Source organism: Triticum urartu, chromosome 1 (assembly GCF_003073215.2).
Source record: "Triticum urartu cultivar G1812 chromosome 1, Tu2.1, whole genome shotgun sequence".
NCBI classification, from domain to species: Eukaryota; Viridiplantae; Streptophyta; class Magnoliopsida; order Poales; family Poaceae; genus Triticum; species Triticum urartu.
Genome location: NC_053022.1, coordinates 388,240,472 through 388,254,936, shown reverse-complemented (window position 1 = coordinate 388,254,936; position 14,465 = coordinate 388,240,472).

The following is a 14,465-nucleotide window of genomic DNA, read 5'->3' as shown; positions in this document are numbered from 1 at the left end:
ACCTTTCGGTCTTAGTGTTTCGAGGCCATATCTGCATATGTTAGGCTCGTCAAGTTTAACTCGAGTATTCTGCACTTGCAAAACTGGCTTGCACCCATTGTATGTGAATGTAGAGCTTATCACACCCGATCATCACGTGGTGTCTCGGCACGACGAACTGTAGCAACGGTGCATACTCAAGGAGAACACTTATACCTTGAAATTTAGTGAGGGATCATCTCATAATGCTACCGCCGTACTAAGCAAAATAAGATGCATAAAAGATAAACATCACATGCAATCAAAATATGTGACATGATATGGCCATCATCATCTTGTGCCTTTGATCTCCATCTCCAAAGCACCGTCATGATCTCTAGCGTCATCGGCTTGACACCTTGATCTCCATCATAGCATCATTGTCGTCTCGCCAACTATTGCTTCTACGACTATCACTACCGCTTAGTGATAAAGTAAAGCAATTACATGGCGATTGCATTTCATACAATAAAGCGACAACCATAAGGCTCCTGCCAGTTGCCGATAACTTTTACAAAACATGATCATCTCATACAACAATTTATATCTCATCACGTCTTGACCATATCACATCACAACATGCCCTACAAAAACAAGTTAGACATCCTCCACTTTGTTGTTGCAAGTTTTACGTGGCTGTTGAGAGCTTCTAGCAAGAACCGTTCTTACCTACGCATCGAAACCACAATGATTTTTCATCAAGTGTGATGTTTTAACCTTCAACAAGGACCAGCCATAGTCAAACTCGATTCAACTAAAGTTGGAGAAACAGACAACCGCTAGCCACCTGTGTGCAAAGCACGTCGGTAGAACCAGTCTCATGAACGTCGTCATGTAATGTCGGTCCAGGGCGCTTCATCCAACAATACCGCCAAATCAAAGTAAGACGTTGGTGGTAAGCAGTATGACTATTATCGCCCACAACTCTTTGTGTTCTACTCGTGCATATCATCTACGCATAGACCTGGCTCAGATGCCACTGTTGGGAACGTAGCAATTCAAAATTTTCCTATGATCACGTGATATGTCTCCGTCGTATCTACTTTTCCAAACACTTTTGCCCTTGTTTTGGACTCTAACTTACATGATTTGAATGGAACTAACCCGAACTGACGCTGTTTTCAGCAGAATTGCCATGGTGTTATTTTTGTGCAGAAATAAAAGTTCTTCGAATGACCTGAAAATCAACAGAGATTATTTTCGGAATATATAAAAAATACTGGCAAAAGAATCAAGGCTAGGGGCCCACACCCTGTCCATGAGGGTGGGGGCACGCCCCTGCCTCGTGAGCCCCCTGGTGCTCCACCGACCTCAACTCCAACTCCATATATTCATGTTCGGGGAGAAAAAATGAGAGAGAAGGATTCATCGCGTTTTACGATACGGAGTCACTGCCAGGCCCTAATCTCTCTCGGGAGGGCTGATCTGGAGTCTGTTCGGGGCTCCGAAGAGGGGAATCCGTCTCCATCGTCATCATCAACATTCCTCCATCACCAATTTCATGATGCTCAACGCCGTGCGTGAGTAATTCCATTGTAGGCTTGATGGACAGTGATGGGTTGGATGAGATTTATTATGTAATCGAGTTAGTTTTGTTAGGGTTTGATCCCTAGTATCCACTATGTTCTGAGATTGATGTTGCTATGACTTTGCTATGCTTAATGCTTGTAACTAGGGCCCGAGTGCCATGATTTTAGATCTGAACCTATTATGTTTTCATCAATATATGAGAGTTCTTGATCCTATCTTGCAAGTCTATAGTCACCTATTATGTGTTATGATCCGTTAACCCCAAAGTGACAATAATCGGGATATTTACCGGTGATGACCGTAGTTTGAGGAGTTCATGTATTCATTATGTGTTAATGCTTTGGTCCGGTACTCTATTAAAAGGAGGCCTTAATATCCCTTAGTTTCCGCTAGGACCCCGCTGCCATGGGATGGTAGGACAAAAGATGTCATGCAAGTTCTTTTCCGTAAGCACGTATGACTATATTCGGAATACATGCCTACATTACATTGATGAATTGGAGCTAGTTCTGTGTCACCCTAGGTTATGACTGTTACATGATGAACCACATCCAGTATAATTTTCCATCACTGATCCATTGCCTACGAGCTTTCCATATATTGTTCTTCGCTTATTTACTTTTCCGTTGCTATTGTTACAATCACTACAAAATACCAAAAACATTACTTTTGCTATCATTACCTTTTGCTACCGTTACCACTACTATCATATTACTTTGCTACTAAACACTTTGCTGCAAATATTAAGTTTCCAGGTGTAGTTGAATTGACAACTCAGCTGCTAATACTTGATAGTATTCTTTGGCTCCCCTTGTGTCAAATCAATAAATTTGGGTTGAATACTCTACCCTTGAAAACTATTTTGATCCCCTATACTTGTGGGTTATCAAGACTATTTTCTGGCGCCGTTGCCGGGGAGCATAGCTCTATTCTTTGAGTCACTTGGGATTTATATCTGGTTATCATTATTAAGAACTTGAGAGATCCAAAAACTAAGATTTATCCCTCAACTATGAGGGGAGGTAAGGAACTGCCATCTAGCTCTGCACTTGATTCACCTTCTGTTTTGAGTAAGCTTGCGACACCTAAACCTGCTTCTGCTATTCGTTCTAATATGTCGCATGTTATTGATGATGCCACTTCTGCTATGCATGATACTTCTGATGAAACTACTTCTACACTTGATACTACTGTGCCACTTGGTGAATTTCTTGATGAACAACTTGCTAGGGTTAGAGAGAATGAAATTATGGAAACTGGTTATATTGAAGATAGTGATGATGAAGACTCTCCCCCTAATACTTATGAATTGCCTGTTGTTCCTGAGGGTTATGTTCTGGATGAAGAATCTGCTAGAGCTATTCTTGCTTGTAATTATAGAAGTGATCTTAAGAAATTATTATCTAAATGGAAGTAGCAATCTCTTAATGCTAGAATGAAACCTGACCCTGCTTTTGCTACTTCACCTATCTGTGTTACTGATAAGGATTATGAATTCTCTGTTGATCCTGATATAATTACTTTCATTGAATCTGATCCTTTTCATGGCTATGAATCTGAAACTGTTGTGCCACATCTTACTAAATTAAATGATATAGCCACCATGTTCACTAATGATGAGAGAACTCGCTACTTTTATATCCTTAAAATATTTCCGTTCTCATTAAAGGGTGATGCTAAGATATGGTTTAATTCTCTTGATCCTGGTTGTGTGCGTAGTCCCCAGGATATGATTTATTACTTCTCTTCTAAATATTTCCATGCTCATAAGAAACAAGCTGCTTTAAGGGATATATATAATTTTGTGCAAATTGAAGAAGAGAGTCTCCCACAAGCTTGGGGGAGGCTTCTCCAATTACTTAATGCTTTGCCTGATCATCCTCTTAAGAAAAATGAAATACTTGATATCTTTTATAATGGACTAACCGATGCTTCCAGAGATTACCTGGATAGTTGTGCTGGTTCTGTTTTCAGGGAAAGAACACAGGATGAAGCTGAAATTCTATTGAATAATATGTTGACAAATGAAAATAATTGGACACTTCCTGAGCCAATTCCTGAGCCTATTCCTAAACCAACTCTGAAGAAGAGAGGTGTTCTATTTCTCAGTCCTGAAGATATGCAAGAGGCAAAGAAATCTATGAAAGAAAAAGGTATTAAAGCTGAAGATGTTAAGAATTTACCTCCTATTGAAGAAATACACGGTCTTAATTTACCGCCTGTTGAAGAAACATATGATCTTAATCCATTACCTATTGAAGAAATTCATGGTCTTGATAACCCGACACAGGTAGTAAAGGTAAATTCTCTCTATAGATATGATAAAGCTGAAATCCCATTTACCAAGTTTGCTAGTCCATGCTTAGATGAGTTTGATAAATTTATGATTAAGCAAGAAGATTTTAATGCTTATTTTGGTAGACAATTGAAATACAATTCAAATATGCTTGAACACTTGGGTGATTATATGGCTAATGTTAAAGGTGAACTTAAACTTATTAGTAAACATGCTTCTATGGTTACCACTCAAGTAGAACAAGTACTTAAGGCTCAAAATGATTTGCTTAATGAATTGAATAGTAAGAATAATGATTGTGCTGTTAGAGTGGCTACTAGAACTGGTAGAATGACTTAGGAACCTTTGTATCCTGAAGGCCACCCTAAGAGAATTGAGCAAGATTCTCAGAGAAATAATATAGATGCACCTAGTCCTTCTAAAAGGAAGAAAAAGAAAAATGATAGGACTTTGCATGCTTCTAGTGAACCTATTACTGAAACACCTGAGAATCCAAATGATATTTCTATTTCTGATGCTGAAACACAATCTGGTAATGAACCTAGAACTAGTGATAATGTTAATAAAAATGTTCATGATGATGCTCAACCTAGTAATGATAATGATGTAGAAATTGAACCTGCTGTTGATCTTGATAACCCACAATCAAAGAATCAACGTTATGATAAGAAAGACTTTGTTGCTAGGAAACACGGAAAGGAAAGAGAGCCTTGGGTTCAAAAACACATGCCTTTTCCTCCCAAACCATCCAAGAAAAAGGATGATGAGGATTTTGAGCGCTTTGGTGAAATGATTAGAACTATCTTTTTGTGTATGCGGTTAACTGATATGCTTAAAATGAATCCTTATGCTAAGTACATGAAAGAAATTGTTACTAATAAAAGAAAGATACCGGAAGCTGAAATTTCCACCATGCTTGCTAATTATACTTTTAAAGGTGGAATACCTAAGAAACTAGGAGATCCTGGAGTACCAACTATACCATGCTCCATTAAAAGAAACTATGTTAAAACTGCTTTATGTGATCTTGGAGCCGGTGTTAGTGTTATGCCTCTCTCTTTATATCGTAGACTTGATTTGAATAAGTTGACACCTACTGAAATATCTTTGCAAATGGCTGATAAATCAACTGCTATACCTGTTGGTATTTGTGAGGATGTGCCTGTTGTGGTTGCAAATGTTACTATTTTAACGGACTTTGTTATTCTTGATATTGCCCAGGACGATAGTATGTCTATTATTCTTGGAAGACCCTTTTTGCATACTGCAGGGGATGTTATTGATTGCACTAAAGGAAATGTCACTTTTCATGTTAATGGTAATGAGCATACGGTACACTTTCCGATGAAACAACCTCAAGTTTATAGTATCAACTCTATTGGAAAAATTCCATCGATTATATTTGGAGGTTTTGAATTTCCCCTTCCTACTGTCAATGATATTCTTATTATTGGGGATGTGCCTCCCCGTTGAGGTAACATAGTGTTATTCGAAATTTCTCCAGTTCCATGTTATTCGGAATGAGTTCGTTAACAAGACTTGATCAACCTTGTTAGTGGATTCCTTTTGATGAGCATGAGATGGATGAAACTAGAAGGCACAACCTTCTGTACCCTACTTTTACTTTATGTTATTTATTTTAAATAAAATAAAATTAGTATTTTCTGTTTGTTATCTGAATTATCCGTGCAATATAAAAATACCCCGAAAATAAAAGTTCTCCAAATGCCCTGAAATTTAAATATGATTTTTTCTGGAATATTTGAGAATATTTGGCACTGAGAACACAGCAGGAGGAGCTGGCACCTGGCCACGAGGGTCAGGGGTGCGCCCCCCTGCCTCGTGGGCCCACGGTGGCCCTCCTCCACTTATTCATGCACCCACACACTCCTTCTTCCTCCCACAAACACGAATATCCAGTTCAAACCCGAGTCCAAACTCATTTTGCTGCAATTTTTGATCTCCTTGCTCAAAGCACCTCTCACAAAACTGCTTGGCGATATTGTTCCTTGGTATGTGACTCCTCCATTGGTCCTATTATTTTTTGTTCTAGTGCTTTATTCATTGCAACTTTGAGCTGCCTAGGTGACCATGTTCTTGAGCTTGCATGTCAAATTTATATGGTTCCAAGTAGTTTTGATGCATGATATAGGCTCTAGGCACTTGTAGGAGTAGTTGCTATCAATTTTGTTGAGTTTGGTTCACTTTCATTTTGAAGTTCCTAAAAATTTCAGAATTTTTTAGAGGAAGAAATATGCTTAGGAAAATGTACCAAGGTGGTTCTTCAAGGAAGCAAGGGCCCAGGCTTGCAATGCGTGATGCTGATGAGGAGCCACCAAGAGACGCTCCAGTGCGTCCTTGTGAATGTCCTTCGGAAAACTTTATGGATCGAGCGGGAATTAAGGAAGAATTTAACGCATATTTGCATAATGCTGATCTTGTGAGCTTCGAGGAAGAAAAGTGCCACCAGTAACACTATCTCACCAGTACCTTGGTGAGGAGGTTTGAATTTTCATCTTCACGTAATTCCCCAACTGTCCTGTTTGATCTCTATGAAAAATCTTATACTATGGACTTAGAAGATTTTACCGCTGCCTGCAAACTTCCACAATGGGGTAGTGCTAGTGAACCCCGCAAATATGAATTTAGAGATTTTCTTGCTAGCATAACTGTGGGGGAATCTAGAGATATAACACAAGCTACCATAGGGAGCATTCACTTTCCTGCTATACATTATTTTGCTCTCTTCATAGGTAGGTGCATAAATGGTAAAGATGAAGCATGTCATATGTGTGTCCCTGACCTTAGTATTCTTAGGAGTGCTGTGTTAGGAGACAAATCCTATAATTTGGGAGCCATTGTTGCACATAGGTTGCATAATAATAGATTTAATGGGGTTTTCTTCGGTGGAATTTATGCAACCCGCTTAGCTGATTTTCTCGGTGTAACCATACGTGAGGATGATATTGAATTGCCTCCCGCTTACCTAGATTTTAATGCTATGGTTCACCACCAATTTGTTGAGAGGAGTGAATCACCTCTCCAGTATCGACTAATCTTTGACAGACGGCGTGTTGTCCGTATTACTCTCCCTGCTCCTGCCTTCTTTGATTATCAGGCAAAAGGAAGATATGTTATTACCAGAGAGGAGGCAGATGAGTACGAGAGGAGGGCGGATGCCGCTCATCGCCATGCAGCAGCTCAGGAGGCGATAGCCGCTGCATCTCATTATGACCCCAACTATTATTATGGATATCCGCCAGGCCAGCCGTGGCCATAGACCAACTTAGGCCAAAAGCCTAAGCTTGGGGGAGTACGTATTTCTCACCGACATTACATTTATGTTCACACACTCATTGCTAGATGTCGGTGTTCATACTTTTTCATTGTAATATACACGCTAGTTTATTTTCCTTTTTATGCTTTCTTCTTATGTGTTTAATAAACCTTAAGAAAAAAACAAAAAAAAATTGTAGCTTTTAGTTAGTTTTAATTTCCATGCTTGTAATAGTAATTAAAAAGAAAACCCAAAAATATTTCATGTTCTTCTTTTGCTTGTTGGGAGCTTTCCCGTGTAAATAGTTTTATTTCTTTTCTTTTCTTTGGGGGTCGATAGGAGAAGACCATGATTAAATTGTTGAAGTGGCTCTTATATGCATTATTGTTGATCTGACAAAAGAGCCCATATTGCCTTCTCTTCTCCTGTTTATTGAATGCTTGCAGATTCCAGCTTAGTCCAATGCATGCACACTATTATTATTATTCACATCATTCGGTCGTGCAAGTGAAAGGCAATTATGACGATATATGATGGACTGACTGAGATCAGAAAAGCTGGTATGAACTCGACCTCCTTTGTTTTTGTAAATATGATTAGTTCATGTTCCTGATTCAGCCTATTATGAATAAACATGTTTTCAATGACAACTAGAGATCATAGTTTCTTGTGCCATGCTTGATTAGCTAGGAGCTTATAATGGTTTACCTTGCGTGCCAACATGCTATTAAAATGGTTGTGATGTGGTATGATCGGGTGGTATCCTCCTCTGAATGATTTAAGTGACTTGACTTGGCGCATGTTCACGCATGTAGTTGAAACAAAATCAACGTAGCCTTCATGATATTTATGTTCATCGTGGATTATATCATACTCATGCTTGCATTCGGTGTTGATTAATTTTAATGCATGTTCATGACTGTTGTCGCTCTCTAGCTGGTCGCTTCCCAGTCTTTTGCTAGCCTTCACCTGTACAAGCGGGAATACTGCTTGTGCATCCAACTCCATAAACCCCAAAGTTATTCCATATGAGTCCACCATACCTACCTATATACGGTATCTACCTGCCGTTCCAAGTAAATTTGTATGTGCCAAACTCTAAACCTTCAAATAAATATCCTGTTTTGTATACTCGAATAGCTCATGTATCAACTAGGGTTGTCCGTATCTTCCATGTTAGGCGGGTTTCTCAAGAGGAGTGGACTCCGCTCCTCACTCACGAGAAAAGGGCTGGTCACCGGGATGCCCAGTCCCATGCTTTATGCAAATCAAATCAAAATAATTGCAAAAAAATCCCCCTGGGACTCTTGTTAGTTGGAGGCACTCGTTGTTTCGAGCAAGCCATGGATGGATGCATGTTGGTGGAGGGGGAGTATAAACTTTACCAATCTATTTGGGAACCGCCTATAAAGTGTGTAGCATGGAAGATATCTCCGTCTCTTGGTTGTTATGTTGACAATGAAAGTATACCGCTCAAAATATTATTCACCTCTATTTCAAAACCGAGCTCTGGCACCTCTACAAATCCCTGCTTCCCTCTGCGAAGGGCCTATTTACTTACTTTCATGTTGAGTCATCATCCTCTTATTAAAAAGCACTAGTTGGAGAGCACCGCTGTCATTTGCATTCATTACTGTTAGTTTACATTGACTATGACTTGACTGGATCTCTTTTACCATGAAATACAATGTCTAGTCAGTCCTTGATCTTTAAAGGTGCTCTGCATTTATGTTTTGCGATCTCAGAAAGGGCTAGTGAGATACCATCTTGTTATATCATATTATGATTGTTTTGAGAAAGTGTTGTCATCCGAGATCTATTATTATTGCTCGCTAGTTGATTATGCCATTGATATGAGTAAACATGAGACCTATGCGTTATTGTGAATATGGTTAGTTCATAATCTTTGCTGAAAACATGAATGCTGGCTTACATATTTACAACAACAAGAGAAAATAGAGTTTGTAAAAGTTTTTCTTTACCACTTTCAGTTTATCAACTGAATTGCTTGAGGACAAGCAAAATTTTAAGCTTGGGGGAGTTGATACGTCTCCGTCGTATCTACTTTTCCAAACACTTTTGCCCTTGTTTTGGACTCTAACTTGCATGATTTGAACGGAACTAACCCGGACTGACGATGTTTTTAGTAGAATTACCATGGTGTTATTTATGTGCAGAGACAAAAGTTCTCGGAATGACCTGAAACTTCATGGAACATATTTTCGGAAATAATAAAAAATCCCTACAAAAGATGAAGACCATGGGGCCCACCACCTGTCCACGAGGGTGGGGGCGCGCCCCCCTACCTCGTGGGCCCCCTGGAGCTCCTCCGGCCTCAACTCCAACTCTATATATTTGGTTTCAGGGAGAAAAAATCAGGGAGAAGGATTCATCATGTTTTACGATACGGAGCCGCCGCCAAGCCCTAAAACCTCTCGGGAGGGCCGATCTGGAGTCCGTTCGGGGCTCCGGAGAGGGGAATCCGTCGCCATCGTCATCATCAACCTTCCTCCATCACCAATTTCATGATGCTCACAGCCATGCGTGAGTAATTCCATCGTAGGCTTGCTGGACGGTGATGGGTTGGATGAGATTTATCATGTAATTGAGTTAGTTTTGTTAGGGTTTGATCCCTAGTATCCACTATGTTCTGAGATTGATGTTGCTATGACTTTGCTATGCTTAATGCTTGTCACTAGGGCCCGAGTGCCATGATTTTAGATCTGAACCTATTATGTTTTCATCAATATATGAGAGTTATTGGTCCTATCTTGCAAGTCTATAGTCACCTATTATGTGTTATGATCCGTTAACCCCGAAGTGACAATAATCAGGATACTTACCGATGATGACCGTAGTTTGAGGAGTTCATGTATTCACTATGTGTTAATGCTTTGGTTCGGTACTCTATTAAAAGGAGGCCTTAATATCCCTTAGTTTCCGCTAGGACCCCGCTGCGGCGGGAGGGTAGGACAAAAGATGTCATGCAAGTTCTTTTCCATTAGCACGTATGACTATATTCGGAATACATGCCTACATTACATTGATGAATTGGAGCTAGTTCTGTGTCACCCTAGGTTATGACTGTTACATGATGAACCGCATCCGGCATAATTCTCCATCACTGATCCATTGCCTACGAGCTTTCCATATATTGTTCTTCGCTTATTTACTTTTCCGTTGCTATTGTTACAATCACTACAAAATACCAAAAACATTACTTTTGCTATCATTACCTTTTGCTACCATTACCACTACTATCATATTACTTTGCTACTAAACACTTTGCTGCAGATATTAAGTTTCCAGGTGTGGTTGAATTGACAACTCAGCTGCTAATACTTGAGAGTATTCTTTGGCTCCCCTTGTGTCGAATCAATAAATTTGGGTTGAATACTCTACCCTCGAAAACTATTGCGATCCCCTATACTTGTGGGTTATCAGCAGGCCTCACCGACTTCCTCCACGACCGGCACGTACCTCATTTTGCCTGAGGCCATTCATGTGTACCGGTGTCAGATGTCAGCTGCAGAGCCGGAGCCGAAGCCACCACTTGATCCTCACCGTCAGTCTGTTTATCAGTGGAATCCAGAGGAGATCGCCAACCAGTGGCACCCAGTGGACACTCCCCCATACACCAGAGAGGGCCACTTTTATCCATGGGCATAGACCAACTTAGGCCAAAAGCCTAAGCTTGGGGGAGTATGTATTTCTCACCGACATTACATTCATGTTCACACACTCATGCCAATTGTCGGTGCTCATACTTTTTCATTGTATCATCCATGCTAGTTTATTTTCTTTCTAAGTCTTCTTCTTGTGTGTTTGAAAAACCTTAAGAAAAACTAAAAAGTAGTTGTAGCTTCTAGCTAGTTTACTTTCCATGCTTGTAGTAGTAGTAATTAAAAAGAAAACCCAAAAAGATTTCTCATTCTTCTTTTGCTTGTTGGGAGCTTTCTCGTGTAAATAGTTTTGTTCCTTTTCTTTGGGGTTGAGAGGAGAAGACCTTAATGAAAATGTTGAGTGGCTCTCATATGCATTATTGTTGATCTAATAAAGAGCCCATATTACCTTGTCTTCTCCCTTGAATTGAATGCTTGTAGATTCCAGCTTAGTCCAATGCATGTGCACTACTATTATTATCCACACCGTTCGGTCGTGCAAGTGAAAGGCAATAATGACGATATATGATGAACTGATTGAGATGAAAAAGGCTGCTATGAACTTGACCTCTCTTGTTTTTGTAAATATGATTAGTTCCTCATTCCTGATTCAGTCTATTATGAATGAAACATGTTTGCAATGACAATTAGAGATTATAGTTTATTATGCCATGCTTAATTTGCTAGGAGTTTATAATGGTTTACCTTGCGTGCCAACATGCTATTAAAATGATTGTGATGTGGTATGATAGGGTGGTACCCTCCTTTAAATGATTCGAGTGGCTTTACTTGGCACATGTTCACGCATGTAGTTGAAACAAAATCAACATAGCCTCTACGATATTTATGTTCATGGTGAATTATATCCTACTCATGCTTGCATTCGGTGTTGATTAATTTTAATGCATGTTCATGACTATTGTCGCTCTCTAGCTGGTCGCTTCCCAGTCTCTTTCTAGCCTTCACTTGTACTAAGCGGGAATACTGCTTGTGCATCCAATTCCATAAACCCCAAAGTTATTCCATATGAGTCCACCATACCTTCCTATATATGGTATCTACCTGCCGTTCCAAGTAAATTTGTATGTGCCAAACTCTAAACCTTCAAATAAACATTCTGTTTTCTATGCTCAAATAGCTCATGTTTCAACTAGGGCTGTCTATATCCTCCATGCTAGGCGGGTTATTCTCAAGAGGAGCGGACTCCGCTCCTCACTCACGAGAAAATGGCTGGTCACAGGGATGCCCAGTCCCATGCTCAAATCAAATCAAAATAATTGCAAACAAAACTCCCCCAGGATTGTTGTTAGTTGGAGGCACCGTTGTTTTGGGAAAGCCATGGATTGATGCTTGTTGGTGGTGGGGGATTATAAACTTTACCATTCTGCTTGGAACCGCCTATAATGTGTGTAGCATGGAAGATATCGAGATCTCTCGGTTGTTATGTTGACAATGAAAGTATACCGCTCAAAATATTATTCATCTCTATTTCAAAACCGAGCTCTGGCACCTCTACAAATCCCTGCTTCCCTCTGCGAAGGGTTTATCCATTTACTTTTATGTTGACTCATCATCCTCTTATTAAAAAGCACCAGTTGGAGAGAACCACTGTCATTTGCATGTATTATCGTTAGTTTACATTGAGTATGACTTGACTGGATCTCTTTTACCATGAATTACAATGTCTAGTTAGTCCTTGATCTTTAAAGGTGCTCTGTATTTATGTTTTGCGGTCTCAAAAAGGGCTAGCGAGATACCATCTTGTTATATCATATTATGATTGTTTTGAGAAAGTGTTGTCATTCGAGATTTATTATTATTGCTCGCTAGTTGATTATGTCATTGATATGAGTAAACATGAGACCTAAATGTTATTGTGAATATGGTTAGTTCATAATCTTTGCTGAAAACTAGAATGCTGGCTTTACATATTTACAACAACAAGAGCAAACAGAGTTTGTAAAAGTTTTTCTTTATCAATTTTAGTTTATCAACTGAATTTCTTGAGGACAAGCAAAGGTTTAAGCTTGGGGGAGTTGATACGTCTTCGTCGTATCTACTTTTCCAAACACTTTTGCCCTTGTTTTGGACTCTAACTTGCATGATTTGAATGGAACTGAACCAAACAGATGTTGTTTTCAGCAGAATTGCCATGGTTTTATTTTTGTGCAGAAATAAAAGTTCTTGGAATGACATAAAAATCAACGGCGATTATTTTTGTAATATATAAAAAATACTAGCGAAAGAATCAAGTCCAGGGGCCCACACCCTGTCCACGAGGGTGCGGGGCTCGCCTACCCCCCTGCCTCGTGGGCCCCCTGGTGCTCCACCGACCTCAGCTCCAACTCCATATATTCGTGTTTGGGGAGAAAAATATGAGAGAGAAGGATTCATTGCGTTTTACGATACAGAGCCTCCGCCAAGCCCTAATCTCTCTTGGGAGGGCTGATCTGGAGTCCGTTCGGGGCTCCGGAGAGGGGAATCCGTCGCCATCATCATCATCAACCTTCCTCCATCACCAATTTCATGATGCTCACTGCCGTGCGTGAGTAATTCCATCATAGGCTTGATGGACAGTGATGGGTTGGATGAGATTTATCATGTAATTGAGTTAGTTTTGTTAGGGTTTAATCCCTAGTATCCACTATGTTCTGATGTTGATGTTGCTATGACTTTGCTATGCTTAATGCTTGTCACTAGGGCCCGAGTGCCATGATTTCAGATCTGAACCTATTATGTTTTCATGAATATATGTGAGTTCTTGATCCTATCTTGATCCGTTAACCCCGAAGTGACAATAATCAGGATACTTATTGGTGATGACCGTAGTTTGAGGAGTTCATGTATTCACTATGTGTTAATGCTTTGGTCCAGTACTCTATTAAAAGGAGGCCTTAATATCCCTTAGTTTCCATTAGGACCCCGCTGCCACGGGAGGATAGGACAAATGATGTCATGCAAGTTCCTTTCCATAAGCACGTATGACTATAGTCGGAATACATGCCTACATTACATTGATGAACTGGAGCTAGTTCCATGTCACCCTATGTTATAACTGTTGCATGATTGATCGCATCCGACATAATTATCCATCATTGATCCATTGCCTACGAGCTTTTCATATATTGTTCTTCGCTTATTTACTTTTCCGTTGCTACTGTTACAATCACTATAAAACCAAAAATATTACTTTTGCTACCGTTACCACTACTATCATATTACTTTGCTACTAAACACTTTGTTGCAGATATTAAGTTTCTAGTTGTGGTTGAATTGAGAACTCAGCTGCTAATACTTGAGAATATTCTTTGGCTCCCCTTGTGTCAAATCAATAAATTTGGGTTGAATACTCTACCCCAGAAAACTGTTGTGATCCTCTAGAGTCGACCTGCAGGCATGCAAGCTTGAGTATTCTATAGTCTCACCTAAATAGCTTGGCGTAATCATGGTCATAGCTGTTTCCTGTGTGAAATTGTTATCCCTCATACACACAAATAGGAAGCATAATGTAAACGCGGTTAATGAGTCGAACGTCTTCACGATCCAACCGATCCAAGTACCGAATGTACGGCACCTCCGTGTTCAGCACACATTCAGCTTTATGACATCCCTCGAGCTCTTGATCCAGTAGAGGGTCGAGGGAGAGTTCCGTCAGCATGATGGCGTGGTGCCGGTGTTGGTG